Raw genomic sequence first — 26,411 nt, forward strand, 5'->3', positions numbered from 1 at the left:
ATACATCTGAAAGAGCATTGTTTAACACCAGACTGTGTAGTGCCTGAAATACTTTTTTTTTCCTACCGCTATACTTTCCAAAAGAACCCAGTCCTAATCCGTCTGCACCATTAATGTTAAGATCACCTCCCAATATACTGTTTGGTGCCCAGGTTGCTAATTCAACATCTAAGAATTGAAATATATCGGGATCGTCCTCTGTGATCCATATACATTTACCAATGTTTTCCACTCTCCATCAATCCAGCACTCAACCATAGCCCATCTTCCCCATTTGTCTTGTGCTTTCTTCCTGGTTAGAACATTATTGTTCCTAGCTAGGATAGCTACCCCTCTTTTTTTGACCCCTTGGCTTGAGTGAACTAGTACCTTAAATCCTAGCTGTGACAGAACATAAGCTTGTGTTGTAATTATATGAGTTTCCTGGATATATACGAAATCTAGATTCACTTGTTTCAGCATTAACGCTATTTTCGCTCTTTTGTGGGGGTCATTTAGCCCACAAACATTCCAAGTTATAATTCTAATCCCCATTATCCATGTTCTCCCATCTCCTTTCCCTACTACCCTCTCTACTGTACATTATCTGCTTAGTAATCCTCCATTTCATTATCTTTGAATCAGCGTTGCTTATTGTATTACTTCCTTTCCTTTTTCTCAACCCCGCCTGTTCCCTGTGACCAAAGAATATTTTTGTTAAGCTCCTCCCCTCTGTTTTTTTTCCTGCCGTGCCCTGTCCCCCCTGTGGTTCCCACCCCCCACCCCCTCCTCTTTCCCCTCCCTCCCCACCCTTTCCCTTACTGGCAAATAGGTCAATCCTGACCTATGTGTGACAGCCGTGCCCTCCCAGGGGAGTCTCGCCCGGCCACCCCCCGTGCTAGAACATTCTCAGAATATAATCGCATCATCTCAAAAAAAATAGAAAAGGCTCAGTTATCTCTTTGAGATAGAAGCTACTTGTTTTGTGATCTCTGTACGATCCAATTGTCCGTTTCGGTCTCTATGGTTTCCTCCCGTCCTCAGGGTGATAATACTTCGGCTCTATCAGCCTCAGCTTTTCAGGACTGGATCCGAAGTGCCGCTGACCTTGTGGCCCCAGAGAAAATCACGAAGCCCAACAGAGTATCCCCTTCGGCCCCCTGGTACAATGAAGATCTTCGACTACACCGCCAACACTGCAGAAATCTAGAAAGGCGCTGGAGGAAGGTCTACTGCCCCATAGCTAGACAAACTTATAAGGATGCCCTTCAGATCTATAAAAAGGCAATCTTGGCCCGGAAAATTGAATTTTTCTCGGCACAAATCAAGACCGCTGCTAATTCGGCCAGAGAACTGTTCTCTGTTGTCAACACCTTGTCTTTCCCCCCCGTTGGGCCTGAAGTGGAGCCCTCACAGGTTTTTTGTGACGAATTAGCTGCCTTTTTTATCACGAAGGTTGCAGATATATATGCTTCTTTTGAAGATAATTCCAGAACTGAATGTAGAGGTGGTAGCGGGGAAGAACCATTGTCTCTCCACAACCATGACCATTTTTCCTGTTTTCTACCCGCCCCACATGAGGATGTGATCAAAATCATCTCTACTATCAAATCGGGCTCCCCACTGGAGCCTTGTCCCCCATCTGTGATGTCAAAACTCACAGAAGTGATTTCTCGCCCTCTCATGGAGATCTGCAATATTGCATTTTCGACAGGTCAATTTCCAAGTATATGGAAGAACGCTGTCATAAAACCCCTTCTGAAAAAACCTTCCTTAGATCCCACAGCTGTTGCAAGCTACAGACCGATCGCGTGCCTGCCCTTTCCCGCCAAAGTATGCGAATACCTGATGAACAGACAGCTCTCAGAGTTCGTCGAGACTCACCATCTTCTCGACGACACGCAGTTTGGCTTTAGGAAAGGGCATGGAACAGAGACTGCCTTGATAAAGGCCTCTGACGAGATCAGGGTGATCATGGACCAGGGAGGGGCGGCTGTCCTTATCCTTCTGGATCTGTCAGCAGCTTTTGACACGGTCGACCATGCCACCTTAGTCAACCGTGTCACTGCTTTGGGGATTAACGGTCGTGCCAAGGATCTCATTTCATCTTTCCTGGCAAACCGTACCCAGACAGTAAAGCTGGGAGATTTCTATTCCCCTATCTCTGCACTCCCTTGTGGAGTCCCACAAGGCTCCTCGCTAAGCCCTATGCTTTTCAATATCTATGTAGCGGACTTGGCGAGGATAATAAAGGCCTATGGGATACAGCTTACATCGTATGCAGATGATACCCAGCTGGTGCTGGGTATCCACAAGGATGGTCACACTGTAGCAGCCAACTTCCAGAAAGCTATGCTTGAGGTCAGTAGCTGGATGGCCCTGAACTGCCTTCGCCTCAACTCGGATAAGACTGAGATTATGACCTTCGGAAGACTCTCCCCTGAATGGTCTCATGGTTGGTGGCCAGAAAAGCTTGGCCCCCCACCTGTTCCAGTGGAAAAAACCCGAAATTTGGGAGTGATCTTTGACACTAAGTTGGTTTTCGATCTTCATACCAACAAGGTTGTGTCATCATCTTTTTTCATTCTGAAAAAAATAAAGAAGTTGCTGCCTTACCTCCCGCCGTCAGCTGGGAAGACTCTGGTTTCTACCCTAGTCTTCTCCAGGATAGACTATGGGAATGCACTCTTCCTTCATACCCAGAAGCGTGTCACAACGAAGCTGCAATCTATTCAGAATGCGGCTGCTAGGATTCTTCTCAACATCCCTCGTCGCAAATCCACCACTTTCGGTATTCGTCAGCTTCATTGGCTGAGAGTCGAGAGCCGTGTTAAGTTTAAGGCCCTCTGTATTGCTTATAAGGCTGTACATGGCACGGGACCTAAGTTCTTGGTTGAAGCCTTTCAACTGTATACTCCCAGCAGGCAATTAAGATCGGCCAATATCAGTCTCCTCCCTGTGCCACGCACAAGATCGGTCACCTGGGGAGACAGGCGCTTTCTTGTGGCCACTCCAAAACTCTGGAACCTCTTGCCACTAGCCATCAAAACCGCCCCGAATCTGATGAGCTTTCGCAGGCTCTTGAAAACATGGCTGTTTAATTAGTAAGAGGATGGCTTGATGATAGACTCCAGTTTGCTCCACAGCGCCGAGACACCTTCGGGTATTTGTCGCGCTATAAAAGTTGCGTAAATAAATAAAATAAATAAATATGTCTTCTTTCTTCTCGAAGATAGGTCAAGTATTCTTGGGCAACGATTTCCGAAAAGAAAGTTCTGAACTGTCCATTAAGCCCCACCCTCAAGCGAGACGGGAACAGTAAATAAACTTCACAGCCTAGATTCTGGAATGGTACTATAAGTTGCCGCATCCGCCATCTTCTCTCGACTGTTGTGTGACAAAAGTCTGGACGGGCAAAGAAAGTTATATCTTTGTATGTGCGTTTCTTAGTAGGTTTAGCTTTCATAATCACCTCCTCCCTTAGCAAGTAATTTCCTACATAAACAAGGATTGCCCTCGATCTTGCACCCGCATTGCCTTTTTTCTGTACGAGGGGGAAGCGATGTGCCCGTTGCACTTCCTTATCCCAGTCCCATGCGTCCATTTCTGGGAACGCACCTTTCAGCAGTTCTACGACAAAGGCTCTCATATCTCCCCCTTCTTTGCCTTCTTCCACTCCTAAGAGTCTTATATTATTTCTCCTCTGGCGGTTTTCAAAATCTTCCAGTTTCCATAAAATATCAGATTCAGTTTTTCCCTGGGTCTGTCTGAATTCCTGTATCTCTGCCATTTCATCCTCCATTTTGCCAGTTCTCTGTTCTACCTCTGCTAGTCTACCTGTTACTTCAGAGTACATGTCCTGTAAGTTATGGAGAGATTTCTGTATTTTTTTATTAGCCCGCTTGGCTCTTTGACTTTCCTGGCGTGCTTCTCCTTGAATTTGTTTCATTGTGGCAAGTAAGATGTCAAACCTGTCCTTGTTCGGGTCAGTTTCGGCCCCCTCAATTGTATTAGATATTTCTTTTGGCGGCATCGTTCCCTTCTTACTCCTACTCTTACTCTTACTTTTGCTCTTGTTATTGTTGCTTACTAGGGTTCTTCCTCGGTATTTACCCTTGACCTTGTGGGTTTTACTTTTAGTTTTAGATTTTAGATCTTTTTTTACCTTCATCTTTTTTGAGCATAAAAGATCATCGTCCGTCTCTTGGGAGTCGCTCATTGAATAATCTTCCATCTCTGCAGAAGAAGTGGATAGTGAGTCTGACCCTTCTCCCTCCTCCTCTTCCTCACTCTCCTCCTCCTCCTCCTCCACCTCCTCCTCCTCCTCCTCCAACAACTCACTATTATCACTATAGTCACTGCCCTCACTATCCTCGTTATTCAGTGGGGTTTTTACCAGAGATACATTTTTTATTTGGCTGTTACTTCTGTCCTTATTCTTATTCTTATTCTTTTTCTTGGGAATTGCTCCTTGGTTAGCTAATACTGCTTTCTTAACCCCAGAGACCTCAGAATCTACGACTGCTACTGCCTCTGCCTCTGCCATTTGTGGTTTAGTTATATCAATGCCAATGCCGTTTGATCCTACTGTGACCCTAATAGTAGACTCATGAATATCACATCCTTCTGGACCTTTTGTGGCTTTTGTGGCATCAGGAACTTCTGGCGCTGTTATAGGCTCTTTTATAAAGTCCTCTAATTTTTTACTCAAGACATACCCCATAGCACCTATTTTATTGGATATATCCCTAGCTTCATATACATCTTTTTCATTTACCCTATTACTATCATGAGCCATATCCAAATCCATAGCAGCCATATCCATAGCATCTATTTTATTGCATTTTGCACCAACTTCGAATGCATCATTTTCCTTGTTGTTCTCAGTTACTGCTACAATTTCAGTTCCTTCGCAGGCCCTGTGCCTGCTGTCTAATCCATCAGCACCCCCAATACCTGGCATTGCTCTACACTCGCTGTCTCCACCTCCAATTCCAGCGCCAGCTCCTTCCTTGTGAGGGATTACCTCCGATTCCTTTGCATCTGCAGATTTAGCCCCGCCCCCACAAGACTCTCCGCCTCTGCCAGACTCTCCGCCTACTAAGGCTTCCCGGCTCAGACGCTCTGTAACTTCCGTCAGAGCAGGATGGTCGCGCTTGTCCTCCTCCTCCGCCTCCGCCTCGACCTCCAGCTCAGTGGGCACTTCAGTGGGCGCCGATGTTCCATGCGCTTGAGCCTTTTTCCTTTCCTTGTCCGCCGTGATTTCTGCAGCCTCTGTTTGCACGCCCGCAGAGATCTCCGCCCCATGCGTTGCAGCGAGTGAGTGCATCGCAGTCGATCCAATCGTTGCTCCACTCGATCCGTTTTCAGGCGTTTGCTGGGTCAGGAGGCCTCTGCCTGCCTCTGCTACATCGTCATGTGTCGCGTCAGAGCCGGATCCATACCCCCTCTGCTCCAAGTCTGCTCCTGCAGCAGTCCCGGTATCCAGCGCTGTGGGCTCCATCTCGGCACCCTCAAGATCGGTTGGTGTCGATACTCTTACTGCTGCAGCTGCTGATGAAGATGAAAAAGACGATGGCCCCCTTGCCTGAAATGACTCGAAAATCAGAGGCTGCCGCAGTATTGCTTCTGTTGCAATATCCAGTACAGGTAAGTCCTTGCGTCGCTCCTCTTTTCTCTTCAAACTTGCTAGGAGTCGCTCTTCCTCCCGTTTTTTAGCTGCCTCTCTTCTTGTCTGCGCCCTTTGCTGTGCCTTTGTTTGCAGCTTCGCAGTTGGTGTTCCAGGCTCACTGAATACTTCCACTTCTTCTTCTTGTCTCTTCTTCTGGGTAGTCCTCGGCACCTTGGGGGCCATGACACGTTTAACAGCCCTCCAAACCTCTTGACACGATGCTAGCCTCTCCTTAACGTTTGAGAGCGCCTTAGATAATGTCTTGGAAAATGCTCTGGACAGTACTGCCTGCCATCTACATCTCGGTGCAGATGGTACACTTAATATGTTCGATTTGTTCAATTTTTTCAGCCAGCATGTGTCTATCTCTTCTGGTGCAGCCAACCAGACAATTGTATATTCCATACGTACTCCCTCTTAGCTCATCCAGAAGTCCAGCATCCAGATAGACCTCCAACCTCTGTGTCCTCGTGGGTCAATTAGAGAAGGTTTTTTTTCAAAAACTGAGCCATGCCAGTACGATTAACCATAAGATAGCTGTAATTGCAGGAGAGTGGCCGAGTGCAGCTACCCCCTACGGACTGTCGGCAGCCATCTTGCCTTCCCCCGGCACAAGGAGCTTGTGGTCGGACCACTTTCTAGTGAGCTTTAAGCTCAGACAGGTGATGGGACATGAGCCTTCGTCCTCCACCGTTGGTGCAACTGGCTTTAAAAATTGGAAAAAACGTAATGTTGATCTTCTTAATCTTCACCTTTTGCACTCTATGCCGGCCATGATTTTAGTCAGCCCTACAGAAGCTGGCCATCCACAGCAGGCTAACCTCATCCATTGACACATGCCTCCCTTTAGCTAAGAATAAAACCAACAGCCACCGCCCTCCTGCCCCATGGTTCTCATACAAACTCAAATTAGAAAAAACGAAATGTAAAGTGCTAGAGAGACATTGGAGAAAATTCTATGCTTCATCTGAAAAACGGGTTTATAAACAGGCCATCAAAGGTTACCAGGTACTATGCAAAGCAGTGCTCACTTAATACACAAAGAACAATATCATGCTGTCTCAAAATAACCCTAAAACGCTAATTAAGGTGGTGCAAGAATTGTCTGGCGCTACGCACAAATCGGAGCCTCAAAAAATAACAGAAACTCAATGTGAAGATCTAGCTGTGTTTTTTAATGAAAAAAATTGATAAAATGTATTCTGAATTTGATACGAATGGAGAACCGTTTCCTAAGTGTTAACAACTTACTAGCAAATTCTGGTAAACAGTCAAAATATCGAGTTTTTAATTTCGACCTACACTTATATCGAGTTGCTAATATCGATGGGACAGAATATCGATGTCCAGAATATCGATGGCCAGAATATTGACCCTAAGGTAAGTAATATCGAAATTACTAATATCGATAGCATATATATCGATGTAAGTAATTTCGATTTACTAATATGTGTTAGAAATATTAGTTAAGTATTTAAATTAATTGTTATAATATGTGTTTAATATGTTTTTATAATTTAAAAATATAGAAAAGTAAATAATATGTTTTACTACCACAGCGGGTTGTGGGTTTATAGGGGAAAAGGGTGGGAAGTAATTTATTTGTAATTAAATAATTATTTTTCAATGATTAATTTATTTTGCAATTAAATATTAATTGGCAATGATTTATTTTAATTGATTAATTGATTAATTAATTGATAATGTATGTATATTTTTAACTAAATTATTTGTTTTACTACCACAGCGGGTTGTGGGTTTATAGGGGAATAGGGTGGGAAGTAATTTATTTGTAATTAAATAATTATTTTTCAATGATTAATTTATTTTGCAATTAAATATTAATTGGCAATGATTTATTTTAATTGATTAATTGATTAATTAATTGATAATTTATGTATATTTTTAACTAAATTATATGTTTTACTACTGGAGCGGGTTGTGGGTTTATAGGGGAATAGGGTGGGAAGTAATTTATTTGTAATATTAATTAATTTTGGGTAAAGGGGTATTTTTAGGGTTCAGGGTCAGTTTTCAGTTTTTGGGTAAAGGGGTATTTTTAGGGTTCAGGGTCAGTTTTCAGTTTTTGGGTAAAGGGGTATTTTTAGGGTTCAGGGTCAGTTTTCAGTTTTTGGGTAAAGGGGTATTTTTAGGGTTCAGGGTCAGTTTTCAGTTTTTGGGTAAAGGAGTATTTTTAGGGTTCAGGGTCAGTTTTCAGTTTTTGGGTAAAGGGGTATTTTTAGGGTTCAGGGTCAGTTTTCAGTTCTTTGGTAAAGGGGTATTTTTAGGGTTCAGGGTCAGTTTTCAGTTTTTGGGTAAAGGGGTATTTTTTGGGTTCAGGGTCAGTTTTCAGTTTTTGGGTAAAGGGGTATTTTTAGGGTTCAGGGTCAGTTTTCAGTTTTTGGGTAAAGGGGTATTTTTAGGGTTCAGAGTCAGTTTTCAGTTTTTGGGTAAAGGGGTATTTTTTGGGTTCAGGGTCAGTTTTCAGTTCTTTGGTAAAGGGGTATTTTTAGGGTTCAGGGTCAGTTTTCAGTTCTTTGGTAAAGGGGTATTTTTAAGGTTCAGGGTCAGTTTTCAGTTTATGGGTAAAGGGGTATTTTTAGGGTTCAGGGTCAGTTTTAGGTTTTTGGGTAAAGGGGTATTTTTAGTGTTCAGGGTCAGTTTTCCCTACTGTTGCACCCACTGGAGTGGGAATAGTAATTATTGTTAAGTAATTATATATTATATATGATTTATCATTTTATTTTTTTATTAAATATGTATTATTATTTTTTTAACAATTATTACATATATTTAAATATGTTTAAGTAATTAATAAGTATTATTTACAGGTTTTTTTATGTTATTTTAAATTTAAAAAAAATCGATATATTTAACAGCGATATTTTTAACATCGATATTAATTTTTCGATATTTTGGTACTTACCATGTTGTACATAGGGCGTCGATATTTTGGCTATCGATATAATTACGCCGATATTTGTGTAGGTCGAAATTCTGTCTGTCGAAATTCTGTCATAGATCCGCAAATTCTACCTCCCCCACTGATTCATTGGACAAAAAGGACAATTCTGATAGCATATTCAACAGATGGCTATCTCTTGAAAGGGTCTCTTTTAATAACATCCTAAATAGTATAAAATCAGGCTCCCCTAAGGATCCTTTCCAATCTCTGTTCTAAAAAAATTGGACCCCTCTATCCTGAAATTTATTATGGAACTTCTCAATGCCTCACTTGCTGAGGCAGTAGTACCTGCTAATTGGAAACAAACGATGATCCTCCTTTTGCTAAAGAAAGCAAACGCTGATCTGGAAGTCTTTTCTAACTTCTGTCCTGTTTCTTTGCTCCCTCATTCTCCAAAAATTTGGAAAAACATGTTAATTGCCAATTGACTCAATTCGTGAACTCCCAAAATATTTTACATCCGTCCCAATCTGGTTTTAGAACGGGTTTCTCTACCGAATTGACACTCTTGGGAATCACTGAAACCACGGAACGCGGAATTCTTGGTGAAAACAAAGCTCTCTGGGGCCCACAACATTGGCCGCATCAAATGGGTCCCCTTCCCCAACCTTTTCAATCTGTTCGCAACCTGGACATTATTATAGCCAATCAACTGTCTATACGTCATCAAGCGGTCCAGGTTGCCTCAATGTGCGTTATTATTTTATTATTTTGAAATGGTTAAAAAAGATCCTATGGTTGCGGCCTCCTACGGCTCAAAAGGCTGTCGTTCAAGCCCTGATCGTGTCCAGATTGGATTACAGCAATGTCTTATATTTCGAGGCCAACAAGGATGTAATCCGTAGGCTGCAAGTGGTTCAAAACTCAGCAGCCAGGCTCCTATATCAGCTACCTCGAATGGCCTCTGTTAGATCTGGGGGTTTGTAGTTGGCAATGGCATTCACCTTTGTCCAACTAGGGACCCTCACTTCTAAGTCAGGATAAGGGGATTACACTCCTAAATAACCCCTGCTCACCCGCTTCGTAGCTTGGCACGAGCAGACAGGTTTAGCTCAGAGGCAGTGTGTTAAGCATTTGTGAATATACACAGTAATACCGTGAAAACTCTACAGATGGACACAACACAGGTTTTATAAAAACAAGTATTCTTTATATAGACTTCAACACAAGACCACAACTACAAAAATCCACAATACTACACTTGAGATTACTTAAAAGATGATTAAAGTTGCTTAGTTCAAGTTGATGGTAAATACAACAAAGTTCTCAACAAAATACCTGGATGCATAACGCAAAGTAAGCAAAAGGATTGCAAAAGGGGAGATGTGTCGGTTCCGTGATCCGGGGGAGATATTGCGTGGTGCCTCAATGCTTGCGCAGAGTAGGGGATGCGTTGTAATCCTTTCTGGTGCGGAGGTGACGCGTAGATTCTCAGCCTGCACCCTCATTGCGGTACGCAAGATGGGGCCTTGATGCCATGCGATGATCCGGTTGCGATGCGAGCAGATGGCGCCGTTGATGAGGTGATGCGATGACGATGCGATGAGGCCCTGGTAGCCTTGCGATGACTCTGTACTTTGGAGCCACGACAGGCCTTGCGACACGCTTCTCCTGTAAGGTGATGGCGACTCTCACGATGGCGTCACACTTCTCCGGTGATGCGACAGCAGGCAGCTTCGATGAACACACGCTTTCAAGGAGATGCTGCGAAGGCTCGCTTCGCCGGCGATGCAACGATTTCAGCTGCGGCGGTGAGACGCTTCTTCCCAATGCGTCGCGCTTCCAGCGGCACGCAAGTGTCTGGATTCAGAATTCCCACCAAAGAAATTCAGTGGGGAGCTGGAGGTGAAGTCTTTTGTCCCTGAGAATTCAGCAGTAGGCAAGCACAGTTCAAGCCCTTGGAGAATATTCTGTAGATGAAAGTCCTTACAAAGTTCCTTCTCCTTTCTCTTGGCAATGAAACAACCACTGCAGGCCAACCCAGCAAACAGCAGACTGGCAGAGGGGCGGTACAACTCCTGCAGCTTCCTTGGTTCTTCTCGTTGGCAGAAAGGTTTCTTGTCCAGAAGTGATCTAATTTCTTGGGATTAGGGTCCCCATATTTATACTCCAAAATCCTTTGTTCTCTGAAGGCAGAGAGGCCTCTGCCTATTCCAAACCAGTTCCTGAGCACTTTGTTTACATGACTCTCCTCTTCCTTTCACTGTGCAGGGCAGAGACATCAGCCGCCCCAGAGGAGGTGGAGCCAGCACAGGGGAGGGAGGATACAGCTCTGGAGCACTCTGTTGACATGATTCCTCCTCTCCTTTAGCAGTGCAGGGCAGAGACATCAGACAAGCCACAGGAGGTGGAGCCAGCATTGTAGAGGGAAGGCCCAGCCCTATTCAGGTCCCAAGTGCAACTCCTCCCTCCCATCTAGATGCTGATCTCTCTATCCACCACCGGGCTGCCCCATCCTGTCTTCTGGAATCCCCCAGCCCTGTCACTCACAAACCCAGGCAAGGAATACACAACCCAGCAGAGGCAGGCCTGGATAGTTAGGCAAGGAAACACCTAATATTAAAACCAACTTTACTAAAATATGTATTTTATTATTCTGAGTTCAGGCATACTAAATTCGAATTTCTACCATGTTCCCCGAGTCAGTTAGGATTATAAGAATGTAATAATCTAACTGCCCATTCTACCCTATGGAGAACAGGTAGCCTTCAATAGTGAAAAACAAAAATGGCTGTAATTCACTTTTAGAACAGGCTACACACATCAGAGTACGTCCTACCTTATACTTACAATGCACCCTGCATTTGGACCTGCCATAGGGGTGTCTAATATGAAGTAAAGGGAAGGTTTAGGGACTGGCAAGTGGGTGCACTTGGCCAAGTCGACATGGCAGTGCTAGACTGCACATAGGGCTTGCAATGGCAGGCCTGAGACACACTTTACAAGCTGTTTCTGTGGGTGGCACAACCAGTGCTGCAAGCCCACCAGCAGCATTTGATTTACAAGCCCTAGGCACACATGGTGCACTGTACTTTACTTGTGGCTGAAAGATAAATCAAATAACCCAATTATGTAATAACCAATTAGGACATCAATTTAGCATTGGGAGCACTTGCACGGTGGCACTGATTAGCAGTGGCAGAGTGCCCAAAGCATAAAACGAGCAAAAACATATCAAAACAGAGGAGGCAATCCGTCAAAAATGGAAGGGAGACTCATGCCAATGATGCCAGGTCTAACAGCCTCCATCACCAAGACCCTTCGGGACTTACACAGGCTAAAGATTGAAAATCGGTCCAAATTCAAAGCCCTTTGCTATATGCACAGAATCAACACTGGTATAGCTCCTCGCTATCTTAGCTCCTTAGTTCACCAGTACATCCCCACTCGCCTTTATAGATCTTCCAAGCAGGCTAAATTTATGAACCCTAAGTTCAAACTTGCTCGTATGGGTGGTCGGTCTTTTGACATACCTATGTCAAATTTTGAAAAGGCATCAAAACGTGGTTATTCGATCACTGAGCTTGACTTGCTGTTCTTTTCTTTCTAGCATGGTCCATAGGCACCGGGAAACCTCCGGGTAGTTGTTGCGCCATATAAATGTAAATATAATAACAATAATAATAATTGCATTAACATTTTGCGAAAGCTGGAAGTGGCAACAAATTGCAGAGGACTCTTTTGCTAATTACAAATGTAGTTTCACTAGCTACAGCTACAGATTCACATTGTCCTTGCCTGCCTGTCATGCACCAGTTAATGGAAATACCACCCATTTCTGCTCATGAAAAACAAACCTACCCATTCTAGCAAAGAGATTCGATGGTTGGTGTACAAAATGAGCCAAGATTCTTTCCCTGCCTTTGAAACCTGGTGAGCTACCTTGATCTGTAACCTGCTGAGAAACTCGGCTCATACAAGGCTCTTCCCCATCTGCTACTGCAATGGAGTTACAAGAAAAACGTACAGATTTTTTGCCTGCTCCATTCCAATTGGGACATACCCCAGATGACACTGAGGCCCCTCGTTATCTCTGAAGCATCAATCAATCAATAAATCAATCAGTCATTTGTAAAGCGCACTACATTCCCGTGAGGGTTCCAAGGCGCTGGGGGCGGGGGGGAGATGCTACTGTTCGAAGAGCCAGGTCTTGAGAAGTTTTCCAAAGGTCAGAAGGTCCTCGGTTTGCGGTAGGCAGATGGGGAGGGTGTTACATGTCTTGGCGGCGAGGTGGGAGAATCATCTGCAGCCGGTGGTCACTCTACGGATGCGGGTGACGGTGGCGAGGGCGTGGTTTGCGGAGCGGAGCTGGCGGGTGGGGGTGTAGAGGTTGAGTAGTTTGTTGAGGTATGTCCCCTTTCTATCATAGTTTCCTTACTGCTGTCTTGACTTACAGAAGCAGATTGTCCCTGCTGCTTTATTGTGATCCCTACTGGACAGTTATTACCGCTGTATTTAGGAAATTGCAATGTTATCTATATTTTCAACATGTCTACTTGTCTCCTGGACGTTTAGGTAATCGCATGTTTTTGTTTTTACTTTATAGATTAATACATTCAGTTTTAACTACTGAGTTTTTGCAAAAGCTGCATTACATCAAAGTGAGACTGAGTGTCTCAACTAAAAGTAAGTCGACAAAATATATTCAGAATATAAAATGACCTCTAGTGATTAACAATTAGACATCTTTAATTTATACTGACCAGTATATCATTGCAATTTGCAACAGGTCAGCCTTCACAGTTTTAGCTAGCTAATATAATCACTTCACCTTCCACGTAACCTTGTATCTAGCTAATAAATAGGCATGTAGTCTTATTCAACATCCTCTACAGTATTTATAACTGGGGACTATATAGATTTTGCTCTACATAAACCCCTCTATAAACAGAGATACCTTCCATTATCTCTCAAAACAGTTTAGTTTCAGATTTGGTTATTGCCTCTTTAACTCCAGGTTATCATCAGCTGAAGGCGCACTTACCTATTCGTTTGATTGACCAACCAGCTCCTGGCTACTGTACGCTCTTGTTTGGTTTGTAAGTGTTTTCTTATTCCCCTATGATCTCTATCCTCTGGTATTCTACACTTCAGGGCTTTCTGAGCAACTGTTAGGTATTAGATATTATTGGGTTCTCTTTTATGTCAGCACTATACTTTGATGACCTAAGGCCTATTTCACAATTCCTCTCTGATTTATTTTGGTGACAGTCTTCTCATCTATTTATCTCTCACAAACGGCATGGTTTCCTCACTACGTATCACCTGGAAACATTTTTGAGCAGACATTAAACACTTGATCAGTTTATTGAGCTCAGTGCAATAATGTATATACAGATTGTATCATATTAATTACATTTATTGGGCGCTACATTTATTATTTCTTTGATCCAGTTACTAGGATACACCTTCGTGGCACTCCTGAAGAAGGCATGCTCCATGCCAAAACACTCGTAGAGAACTGTAACAACTATTACCATCTGCCACAATATATCCACTGCCCCACTTCTTTCACCTTTTAATCAATTGTTCCTAATGTATATTTAATGTATTTTTGTTGTTTTCCTATTATGTATGCCTTTATTGTGTTGTTTTTGACAAAATGCTCACCGCTCGTTACCCATGGTAAATACATTACAACTGATGTATATGCACTTGTATATAAATGTTTTTGATTATTGCCTTTTGACGTTTGAACTTTAAAAAAACACGAATAAAAGAATAACTAACATGTTTTAAACAGTTGTCCATTAATTGCAATGAGCTTGGGTCATCCCCCACATTATGTCAGATAAATTAATGTAATACTTATGTATCTCACTGCCTAGGAAAGTTTTTCGCATTGGTAATTTGCCCTGTCCTAGGAGCTCTAGAGCTTTTTGGGGGGTCCTAGTTTCCTACATTGTGGCTCTTGCGTGGGCCAGGGGTCCTGGCGTTGGGCATGATCCAGGCACGGACGGGCGCAGACGGGCTTGCCTTAGGAACACCTTCGGTGTGTCAGCGGCGCGCTAGCTGCATGGCCGCACAGCAGCGGCAATATGAGGGGAGATGGGAGGGAGGTGCAGCTGGGAGGCCAATGGAGGACGGGGTGGGCGGGCCGCAGTGGACGCCGGGTCGGGAACCTGGAATTGTGGGAGAACGGCGAGGGGTTGACAGAAGGCAAAGAGGTAAACAGTGAGGGCAGAAAACGTTATGAATACAAGGCAGCAAAAGCAGGCACAATACAATGGCACAGAAAGGCAATACAGCACAAATAAAACAATTAAAGACAAAAAATACTAGCAGAGCCTACGGCGGGCAATGAACCCTGGTCACAGCGGCAGCAGCTGGGCTGGGAGCACCAGCGCAGTCAGATGGAGCTGCACGGTGTGGAGAGCGGCCTGCCTGGAGGCAGGGTTAGGTGTCGCTTCTCACTGCAGCACAGCGGCCGCCATAGGAGGAGAGGTGGGAGGGAGGTGCAGCTGGGAGACGGGGAGGCCAATGGAGGACGAGGGGGAGGGCCGCAGGGGACACAGCAGCAGGAACCGGGAATCGGGGAGAGCCGCGAGGGGTAGACAGAAGGCAAAGGGGCAAACAGTGGGGGGAGAAAACGTTATGAATACAGGGCAGCAAAAGCGAGCACAAAACAATGGAACAGAGAGACAATACAGCATAAATAATACAATTAGAGACTAAAAACGAGCAGAGCCTACGGCGGGCGTTGAACCCTGGTCACAGCGGCAGCAGTTGCCTGGGAGCACCGGCACAGTCAGGTGGAGCTGCGCGGTGTGGGGAGCGACGGCCTGGAGGCAGGGTCAAGGGTTGCAAGCATGTTTTAGGCCAGCCTGTCCCTTGTGTGGCCCTCACGGTATCGCTGTGGCACTGGTAATACGGTTCCACCGGTCTCCAGCATACCAAATGAAGGTAAAATTACTACACCCAAGGGCATAGCCAATAGTATGCCACTACATTGCGTGCCCCCTCTCTGCCCCATGCACCCAATATATGTAGTATGTGCATATCAGTACCCTAAACCACGATTACTATCTCTGGGAGCAACTGTGTGCTCAGTGCACGTCGTTGCGCTGCAGAGAAGCTACATGCTTCGTGGCACTGCCTGTCACAGTTGAACTGGTGCGGGATGAAGGGCTCTAAATGAGCGCACCCTAACCTCGCAGTTCACCAGCCAGTAAACAAACGTGGCCTGTACTGCCTGGGTGAAAAGCATGACCATCTGCGGAACTGCGCCAGGTTGGCTGATCCAGATGCGCCATGCACAGGATCATGGGCTGAGTGTTCACAGCACCTCATCTGGCTCAGGGCTTGACTTTAGCAAGTCTTCCTTCGGCATCTGGTTGCTGCCCCTATGTTCTTCCCGTGTAATGTCTCAAAAGGATTGCCTTTGGAGGCATTATAGATTAGTTTGCTGAATTTATTTAATTTATTTATTTCCAGGGAAACTTAAGGCATGCCAGATCACATGTGTACCAACGACGCCAGGACTCAACCTTGGTTACCAAGTCTCAGAGCTGCCCTGGAAGGGGGTGTTCTGTGCCAACTCAGACATTTGCAACTAAAAAACTCACTGTCTATATGATCCTTGGAATGCACTGTTGAACGTTTTAAGATCCCGTGTGGTGCTTGCACCCTTAAATTCAACTATCAATAAAATCATTTACATTCCGCTTAGTGCGGTGAACAGCTTTTGATACACATCACATAGGAGCGGTCAAAAGACACCCCCTCACCCCCCCACATAGGGACACCGTGATTCTACCACTTAATCATTCTGCTGGTGAGCGAAAACCCTAAGATTGCACGCTCCCTGCCTCATTTTGCATTTGATCACTTGTTCATGGAAAGGGTTCAATCATTGGTAAATTTCCCTTGCAGTGATTCCAGCTATAACAGGATGTGCGTTGAGTGTTGATTTCATTGAGAAGCACATGTGCCCTAACACCCACACCGCTGATGCTTCGGAAGAGCCTGGCCTCAGCTCTCTCACATTATTGGTCCCAGGCCTTCTTTCCCCACCACAATGAACTCCCTGGTGCCCACCTTACATGGTGCAGGCAAGGGCTTAACTTTCCTACACCTATCCTTTACATATGTATAATCTATCTTTTACATACAAACGGAGGGATCCCGGGAGGGTCGGACCCACATTGTTGCTTTTGTTCTGTCCTAACTCTTTGCGCTATTTAATTTGCCTTTGGCCTTAGCTCCCTAGGCAGCAGGTATGGTGATTAGGCCTCACTCGTGCCCCTTCTATACCTGCACCACAGGTGGTCGTGGCATGCAGTCTGAGGCCGCATCCAGCAAACCATCAGTGTTGGACTGATTGCCCCCGGTACATGCCACAACAGCAACAATCCTACTGCCCTCCTTTCAACCTCCAGCCCCCACTGCGCCCCGCTCTGGGTAGGAGGGAGGGCACAACAGTAGTTGGGGCCCTGCATGGAATGCCGGCTGGGCATCTGAACCCGGACACTGTTGCATTCTTCGGTAAAATATGGTACAATTCTCCTGGTCAATACGACAGTGCAGCGGCGCCCACCATGCCTAACTTAAACAGAATACACAAGGGCTTGTATTAATGAGGTTTTCTGCCACTGGAAGTCATGGCCAAAGAACCGCAGTGATTGCTTCTCCCAGGGGATAGCACTGTCGGCTGGCGGAACTACCCGTCCTCAATGCAGGCCCTAGATTTGCCCCTCGGGGGATGAAAAACAGCTAATCCAGGCATGCCAGGCCGAGCTCGCAGTCTGCGCTATGCACGGAAATGCGGGTGACACCTGACTAAGGTGGAGCACCTTCCTATGACTGCCGCACCACTCCCTGGTGGTCAGTGAGCTAGAATTTATTAAGACAGAGTCATTAGGGGTGATATTGACTCAAACGTGCTCTCCCATTCTGCTACCAGCCCAACCCCCCCCCTCTTGTTACCCTAACAGCCAATATTGCCCCAAAGCATTATCTGCCTTCCGAAAGTGGTGGAGCCGCTGCACCGAAGCAAAGAAAGGCTCACATTTTTGAAAACCGAGCTTTAAGAAATAGGATATGTTTTTTTTAAAAGGCTGCGACTCCCATTTAAAAAAGCAGTGGCAACCCCAATCGGTCTCGCTCGTTTGTGAAGTTGAGACCAGGTGGAAGAGGAAACAAGACCTGCGGCCGGCATTATTTAATATGTTAATTATAAAAAAAACAACGGGCAAGCTGCGTACAATGAGACGCGCCTCGTTCCTTTGAAAGCCCGCGATGTGCTGAACCAGTGATTGAGGAGGGGGGAAAAAAGAACAAGAGGCAGACTTTTGGCGTGCATGTGTATGGTGTATAGCATCGCACGCATGCAAGCGTCTAGGTCAGGCAAAATAGAGTGCAAATGCAGCCAGCCAATCAGAGGGAAAAAAAGCATTTACAAATGCAATAGGACTTGTATTTACGCGAGACCTATTGCATTGTAAATAAAACTGCGGTCGTTCAAGAAGGCAGGAACAGGAGTGGATGGGGGGTTGTGGTGGGCAGCGAAGTGACGGACTGCAGGAGGAAATGGGGGGAGGCAGGGGGACAAAACAGTTTTAAAAGTAAAGGGGCTGATAGCTATGGAAGGAGAAAAATGATGACATGGCCGTCAGGAGGCAGGATTAAGTTTAGGAAAACCAATTAGATTGCAGCATTTAGGAACTCAACTAATCAAAAAGATAGGCAGTAAGTGGGCAGAGCTACCCCACTCTAAGGTATACAGCATCTCTCGACGAGACAGCGCATGTGCTACCTAGGCGAGACCTAAAAAAAGGAGCTACGGGCCATTTGAGCTCTTCAGACCGTCAATCTCTTCCTAAAGAAGGAGAAATTCAAGATGCTTACTTTGGCTCAGGTCGCGTCTGCCCTTGACCGAGGCGACCGAATGGTAGCGTTGGACCTACAATATGGATATTTTCACATCCCGATTCTGTCGGGCCACAGGCATTACCTGCGGTTCAAGGTAGACCGCAAGCACTTTCAGTTTACTGTGCTTCCCTCCTGCCTTACCATTGCCCCTCGGGTGTTCACCAAGGTGGTGGTCGTGGTTGCAGCTCATCTGCGCAAGTTAGGGTTGTCAGTCTTCCCCTACCTCGATGATTGGCTGTTGAAGGCATCTTCGCCCAAAGCATTGGTCTCCCACCTTCAGACTAGAGCAAACCTCCTGCATTCGCTGGGGTTCTCTATAAACATACCGAAGTCACGCCTGACTCCTTCTCAAACGCTCCCTTTAATTGGAGCAGTTCTGGACACAGTGCAGTTTCGGGCCTATCTTCCCGAAGAGTGAGTCCAGAATATTCAGTCTATAATACAGATGTTTCGGCCTCTCTCCTGGATTTCAGTGAGACTGATTCTGAGAATGATGGCCTCATGGCGAAGCATGTCTGTCAGGTGGCGTATGTGGGCTCTGGAGTGGGACCTGAAGTTCCAATGGGAACAAGAGCGGGGAAATCACACCGACATTGTGCAGATCTCCGAAGAAACTACAGTGGCGGTTGATGAACCGCGATTGGGTCAATGGCAGACCCCTCTCCTTTCCCCAACGCGATTTCACAGCCGTGACAGATGCGTCACTTCTCAGATAGGGCAGTCATCTGGGAAAGGTGGAAATCAGGGGACACGGGTCTCCGGCAGTGTTGGGGCTCCACATAAATTAGTTGGAGCTTCGAACAATTCGATTGGTATTGAAAGCATTTCTTCCTGTTGTCAAGGAGAAGCTAGTGCAGTTGTTCATGGACAACACTGCCATCTGGTACTTCAACAAGCAAGACGGGGTCGGGTAGTGGTCCCTTTGTCGAGAGGCCATGCGTCTCTGGACATGGCTGGAACAGTAGGGCATAACCTTGGTGGTTCAACACCTGGCAAGTTCTTTGAATGCCAAAGCTGATTGTCTCAGCTATGGATGCCTAGCGGATCACAAATTGCCTCTCCAGGCTTTGGCCCATGGTCTCTTTCAGAAGTGGGGAGAATCTTTGTTAGATATGGTCGCCTTCAAAGAGAAGGCGCAGTGTCAGCAGTACTGCGTGCTGGAGTTTCCAAGGCGTCTATCGCTCAGCGATGCCTTTTTTCGTGAGTGGAGCTCAGGCCTGCTGTATGTATTTCCATCCATACCACCCCTGCGCAGGGTTCTGAAGAAGATCAGGAGAGACTGGGCCAAGTCATCCTTTGGCTCCGGACTGGGCAAGGAGAGTCTGGTATACAGAGCTTCTTAGAATGAGCATCGATCCTCCAGTCGGCCTGCCCCTTCAGGAGGATCTTCTGTTGCAGCAGCAGGGGAGGGTTCTCCACTAGAACATGTCAACTCTGCACCTCCATGTGTGGAGTTTGCGCTGTGACAGTTGATGGCGTTTGACCTTCCTCCTGAAGTCTGTAATGTTTATCTTTATGTTTATTTTTCTTGTAGAGCGCTCGAATACCGAGGTGTCTTGGCGCTGAAGTGAGAGGGTGGATACACAGTGAGAATGCTTATGACCTATGAAGCTGTAAAAAAACAGGTTTTCGAATTCTTCCTGAAAAGCTGGAGATTCGGATGACGTCTCAAGTATATAGGTAGTTTGTTCCAGAGCGTAGTTGCACAGTGTGTTATAGCTTGACCGCCCCATCTAGCTCTTCTAAATTTTACAGTTTTTATTAATCCTTGAGTAACCGATCTAAGTGCTCGTGAGGGAACATAGGCTATAAAAAGCTTTTGAAGATCAGCTGCACTCCCCCCATTTACTGCTTAGTACACCAAAGTTAGCGCTTTAAATTCAATACGTTGTTTAATAGGGAGCCAGTGTAGTGATCTCATTCCAGCTGATGTCGGTTGTCCTCTACGCAGCCCCAGAAGAAGTCTGGCAGCCGCGTTTTGCAAAGATTGCAGTTTTTGTAGCTGAAATTTATCAATACCCAGGAACAATGCATTTGCATAGTTCAATTTTGATAGGAAAGCGCTACCATCACAGTTTTCTGGAGTATTTGAAGGAATAAAAGGGAGAATTTTTTGCAGTATTTTTAAGAGGAAGAAGCAGGAGGAGACAAGGCTATTTACCTGGGCACCAAAATTCAGCTTATTGTCAAAAATAATTCCCAAATTTCTAACCTTGTCAATAGGGTGAGGGCATTCTCCAGCCTCCAAGTTTGACTCCAAATAGATTGACCTGTTCCAAACTCCATCACCTCTGTCTTTTCTGTATTTATTTGTAAATAGTTCTGGTCCATCCATCTCATAATGTCAGTGAGGAAGGCATGGAACCTAACTGCAGTGACTTCTGGATCATCGGGGATGGAGATGATAAGCTGAGAGTCATCAGCGTATCATACCAGTCCAAAATCGTGTTTTTTTAACTAGACTAGCTAGGGGGGCAATGTACAAGTTAACAAGGATTGGTGACAACGCAGATCCTTGAGGCACTCTAAAGGGGAGATTAAAACTCTCAGACTGTATGACATCCCAGAACACCTTTTGCTCCTTAGCCTCCAGAAAAGAGGACATTAGGGACAGGGCAGTCCCTTCGACCACCGCATCCCTCAGCCGCTGCTGCAAAACCACATGGTTTACGGTATCAAAAGTGGCCGAGAGATCAAGGAGTACGAGGACCACCCTTCCCCCACCATCCACTACTCTGCGAATCTCCTCAGCTGCAAGAATCAATGCTGATTCTGTAGAGTGACGTGGACGAAACCCATGCTGCGAGATATCGAGCAAATTGTTTACATCAAAGTATTCGGTTATCGCTCTGCTGCTTTGTTTTTCCAATACGTTTGCCATGATAGGTAGACCAGCTATAGGTCAATAGTTTTTGGGTTCATTAGGGTCTAAGTTTTTTTTTTAAAGAGGTCGAATGGCTGCCTTTTTCCAGATAATTGGATATGTGCCGGTGGCTATAACTTGGTTTAAAATTGGTGTGAGTTTTTTGCAGATTTTCTGGGCTACTTGATGTATTATTGGGGGAGGGCAATGATCAGTGGGTGCACCTGATTTTATAGAAATAAGTCGTTTTTGCACCACATTGTTATTCATGGGCTGAAAACCAGACAGCATACATTGTAGGCTAATGTTAGGTGTTAATGTATTCTGAGGAGTAGGTAAGCTTGGGAAGTGGATGTATGACGTTACAACGCAGGCTATTACAACGCCTGCCTTTACAACGCGGTTTTTACATCGCATACCTTTACAACGCATAGCGCTTAGAGGTGCTGGATAGTGAAAAGTTTAATTTTCTATTCCAACTCCAGTCCCCGTGGACACTAGGGAAGGTGTTGGATAGGAAATTAAACTTATTCCCTATCCTAGAGTGCCCCCCAGCGCAATGCGTTGTAATGGTTTGTGTTGTAATGACCAAGTTGTAATGGTAGTGCATTGTAAAAGTTTCGTTGTAAAGGTTGTTCACCTTGGGAAGTTATTATAAATCTCCCGCACCTTCTCTTGGAAGTAATTTGCCACTTTATTGCATACATTTTGGTCTGGCTTAACCCTTTTGTTTTGCTGTGACTTGGCTAGCAAATTAACCGTTCTGAACAATTCCCTAGCGGAATTGCCTGCCTCTTTTATTTTCACAGTAAAAAATTGTTTCTTTATTGCAATAACTGCTTCTTTATAACGTGACGTGATATCTTTTTTAGGATATCGTAGTTCTGCCGCCAATGGCGTTCTGCCCTCCTACATTCAATTTTTAAGGCTTTTAGTTCTAAAGTGTTTCAAGGTGAGGATGTTTTTGCTTTTTTTCCGGTTATTAATCTCTTGGGCGCGATCTTGTCCGCTGCTGCCATTAACCAGTTATCTAGCTGCTGGGCAGCCTTATTGTTATCACATTCCTGAGTGATCGGAAAAGAGTTAAGTGCCGACTCAAAGTCATCTTCTTTAATTTTATCCCATCATCTAATTAGTGTCTTAGGGACTTTCACTTGTGCTCCAGGTTGTGGTTTAATAGTTTTAAAGTTAACATGAATAGCTTTGTGGTCTGTCCATGGTAAAGCCTGTATATTATGGACAGTAATATCCGGGTCATTAGTGAAAATTCCATCCAGCGTATGACCGGCCTGATGAGTAGGTTCTGTTGCTAATTGTTTAAGATTGATGGCATCTAGGTTGTCGATCAATCTGGCCGTATCAGTGGTATTGTGTGCTTCTAGATGATAATTGAAATCTCCCAGAATGGTAAGAGGGAGCGAGTCAGTGTAGAGTTCCAAAATTGTCAATATGGCAATATGTTATTCTGGGGCCAGGTCGCCCTCCACTAAGATGGTATACAACTGCTGTTGGCAGAAATTTGTATAATACTGTACAGAAAGGTCTATTGACCCCCTTTCTACTTCTCTTTCTACTGTCCTTCTGCTCATTCTGAACCTTGCCCAACAGAGCTCTGCTTTGGGAACTCTCAAGGGTTACCTTTCTGCTCTGTCTCCTTTTTGCATCTGCCAGACCAATCCTCTCTCTTCAAATCTCCCATTGCACATAGATTTCTGAAAGGGCTGTCTCACCTTTATCCATATACGCCCTATGTTATGCCGCAGTAAGACCTTAGTTTGGTCGCCACCTATCTGATGTGCGCTCCCTTTGAGCCTTTACACAATTGTCCCCTCCGGCTGTTAACCATCAAAACAGCCTTCTTGGTGTCATTTACATCGGCCCAGAGGGCGAGTGAACTGCAGGCGTTATCTTTCTCTCCTCCTTATCTTATGTCCTTTCCAGACAAAGTGGTGCTTTGCACCCTGGCATCCTTTTTACTGAAAGTTGTGGCCCTTTCCATCTGGGTCTGTCAATCAAGTTGCCCACCTTCTTTGCTCCCCGCATCCTCTAAGTAAGAGGAGCGCCTCTACCGACTGGACCCAAAAAGAGTGTTTTTATTCTAACTTGATTTCACTAAAGAGTTCCAGGCGGACAACCAACTCCTTGTGGGGAATGTGGGAGCAAAGAAGGGAAGGGCAGTGCAGAAAAGGACCATCTCTTGCTGGGTTATTCTCTTCATTAAGATCTGCTATGCCCTTGCAAAGAAGCAGCCCGAGGGACTAAGGGTCCATTTCACCAGGGGAAAGGCAGCGACTACGGCCTTGGCTCGAGGTATCTCAGTGCAAGAAACCTGTCAGGCAGCAATGTGGGCATCTTATCAGATGTTTGCAAAATGCTACTGCCTGGACGGTCAGGTCCACACAGACTGGCACTTTGCTTGCTCGGTCCTGGAGGAGTTCCTAGTAAAGGATATTGGTCCGTAGCCCACATCGGCATGGTATGGCTTAGGTATCTAATTCAAAAGTATGGAATCTGCAGCTAGAAGTTTCTATCAGATGAACAAGTTACTTACCTTCGGTAACACATTATCTGGTAGAGACTCTATCTAGCTGCAGATTCCTGACTGTCCAACTCATGCCTCACAGCTTTGTGGACTAATATTGTAGAGCTAGGATTACTCTCCTTTTCAGGGCCCTAGTTTTGCATACGACTACGTCAGTTACTTCGTGGCTCTGCGCTTCTGACTTGGAATAAAGCATAAAAATACTCATGCATGTGTGCCTGGGTGGCAACTATATAGGCACCACAAAGTCATAAACAACGCCATTGATTTCACATGGAGACTAAGTGAGCCACCCTGTCGATGCGCGCAAGATGTATTGCTCAAAAAAAGTTTACGGATCCAGCCTGACGCCAGGGAAATTCAAACGTAAGGAATCTGCAGCAAGTAAGAGTCTCAACCAGATAATGAGTTACCGAAGGTAAGTTACTTGTTCATTATCTTCCCTAGCCTCACAAATGATCCGTACAATCTTAAAGTGCTTGCTCAGCAAAACAGGAGCTGCATAGTCCCAAACCAGCCGACAGGTATTTTTAACGCAGGATGTGAGGTACTAGTAGCTGTCAGTCGACCTATTATAGACCCTATGGAAGATAATCAGATGTTTGTTAAGTTTGCTGCTGCTAAAAATGGAAAGGCAGTCCAGAATCAGACCTTCTGATGAATTATCCTCAGCTTCAAGCAATGCTGCACCCTGTCCAAAAAGGATCCTCTTGAGGGCCTTATAGATTATTTCACTAGAGCATAAGCAGTAACTACTGTTCTTAGGGCCTTCCAGAATAGCATATCTGTCAAGCAGTCATGTAAGCATCTGCTCATACTATTATCAGACACTACTGCATTGATTCACAAATCTTTAGGAAGGGGATTTATTTTTGCCCTCTCTTTTCCGCAGGACCCTTGTAAAGTCCATGCCTCAGACCTACCTTCTTGAAATGGGCATTCCTCTGACTTTGATTCGCAAAGAGAGAAATCTGTGGTTAGAAGTATCCAGCAGCTTAAGTTACCTACCTTCAGGGTTACTCTATCTGCATAGTCCTCACCACCATCCTGCCACCCCTTTATGCCGCAACAGATTTTCTGGATTTAAAAAGGGTCTTCGATAGACTTAGCAGACTGCCAGCTACCATTACATGTGTCTCGTCTGCTATGTTCCATATCTTAAGTATATGAGACAGTGGTCCCTTTAAGTTTGATAATCAAAACATTTGTAGCCAAATTATCACAATAAAGATTGGCTCTGTTTATGTCTTAATAGACAATTTCAAGATATTTATTTAAATATAATTAAACACACCACAAAATATGCAAGGTGAGTGAGCTAAACATGACAGGGTAATTGGAAATCAGCGATTTCTGTACCACAGGCATGTGACTTTAAAAGTGACTTTTATAAAGAAAAAATATGTAGATATGCAAAAGTCACAATGAGAAATGCATCTTGTACTCCACATAAATATGGAATTAAAGTATAGAGTTAAGATGCAGGTGTCAACAATGTTTCGATCCCAAGAGAAATTCTGGGAACATCATCAGGACTGAAATATCGAACAAATGCCTGGGAAGTAGCCAACAATATGAAGAAACGTGCTTGCTGGGGTCAGCCTCAATACACGGAAAACGGGCATCCAGTGGTTAATGAGCCAATTAACAAGGTTAAACACTGGTCGATGACGCGGGAACCAGTCAGGGCGAGGATGCGGCATAAAATGGTATCCGTGTAGCACGTCCCGCATCGGGCGTGATCGTTATTAGTGAAAACCGGGAGTCAAGTGTAGGGAGAGCCCGAGAAAAGGCAGATGACAGGAATAAGGTCTATTCAGGCGATCAAATGTCCTCGATTTGGGCCGTAAGTGCAATGTGCTCGTTATTCTGCCTGCAGATTCCTCACCACCCTCCCCCTCCCTTTTATGCGGCACAGATTTTCAGGATTTAATAAGGGTCTTCGTTAAACTTAGCAGACAGCCACCTACCATTTCATTTGTCTGCTATGTTCCATGTCATTGGCATGGAAAGAAATAATGCTTTACCTGAAGTCAGCATATTGCGATGGCACTTTTATGCTGCTCTGTGTTGTCATGTCCGGTGGTGGGTTGAAGTTGCAACAATGGCCAATGGCTCCACCTGTAGCGATTGCATCAGTCTCTGGATCCAGTTTAGTGCGTAGGGAGATTCACAAGGTGAGGAATCACAAAGTAACAAATTTGCAGTTAGAGTGTTGACCGGATTTAGCCTTACTGGAAGTAAGTAATGCATTGTTTGTTGCTTTAAATCCATTGATTCCCAGGCCATGAGAGTTTATTGTTCAGGCCTCAGACAGTCTTCTGGCCATGGGCTAAGATTTGTGTTGCATTTAAGAAACTGCTTGCAGAAGGGTGTATTTTGTTTGTAATATGAAGTATCACTTTTAAACTTTTTATTTACTCTCGACAGGTTCTGACAAGAAAACTGGCCGTCATTCAAAATCAGGTAAGTACACTGGCCTGTTTAAATAATGGTTCCGGCCCCCTACGGTAAAATATGT

At 44.9% G+C, this 26,411-nt stretch overlaps 1 long non-coding RNA gene across 1 annotated transcript in view; it reads left to right on the forward strand.

The window, feature by feature from the left end:
* LOC147724904 (uncharacterized) overlaps positions 1–26,358 on the forward strand; it is a 947,316-nt gene extending 920,958 nt beyond the window's left edge. The window contains exon 4 of the long non-coding RNA XR_015310115.1: positions 26,321–26,358. This is a non-coding gene — a long non-coding RNA (uncharacterized LOC147724904). The remainder of the gene's footprint in view (positions 1–26,320) is intronic.
* The last annotated feature ends 53 nt before the right edge of the window (positions 26,359–26,411 follow it).

Source organism: Lissotriton vulgaris, chromosome 4_1 (assembly GCF_964263255.1).
Source record: "Lissotriton vulgaris chromosome 4_1, aLisVul1.2, whole genome shotgun sequence".
Taxonomy (NCBI): domain Eukaryota; kingdom Metazoa; phylum Chordata; class Amphibia; order Caudata; family Salamandridae; genus Lissotriton; species Lissotriton vulgaris.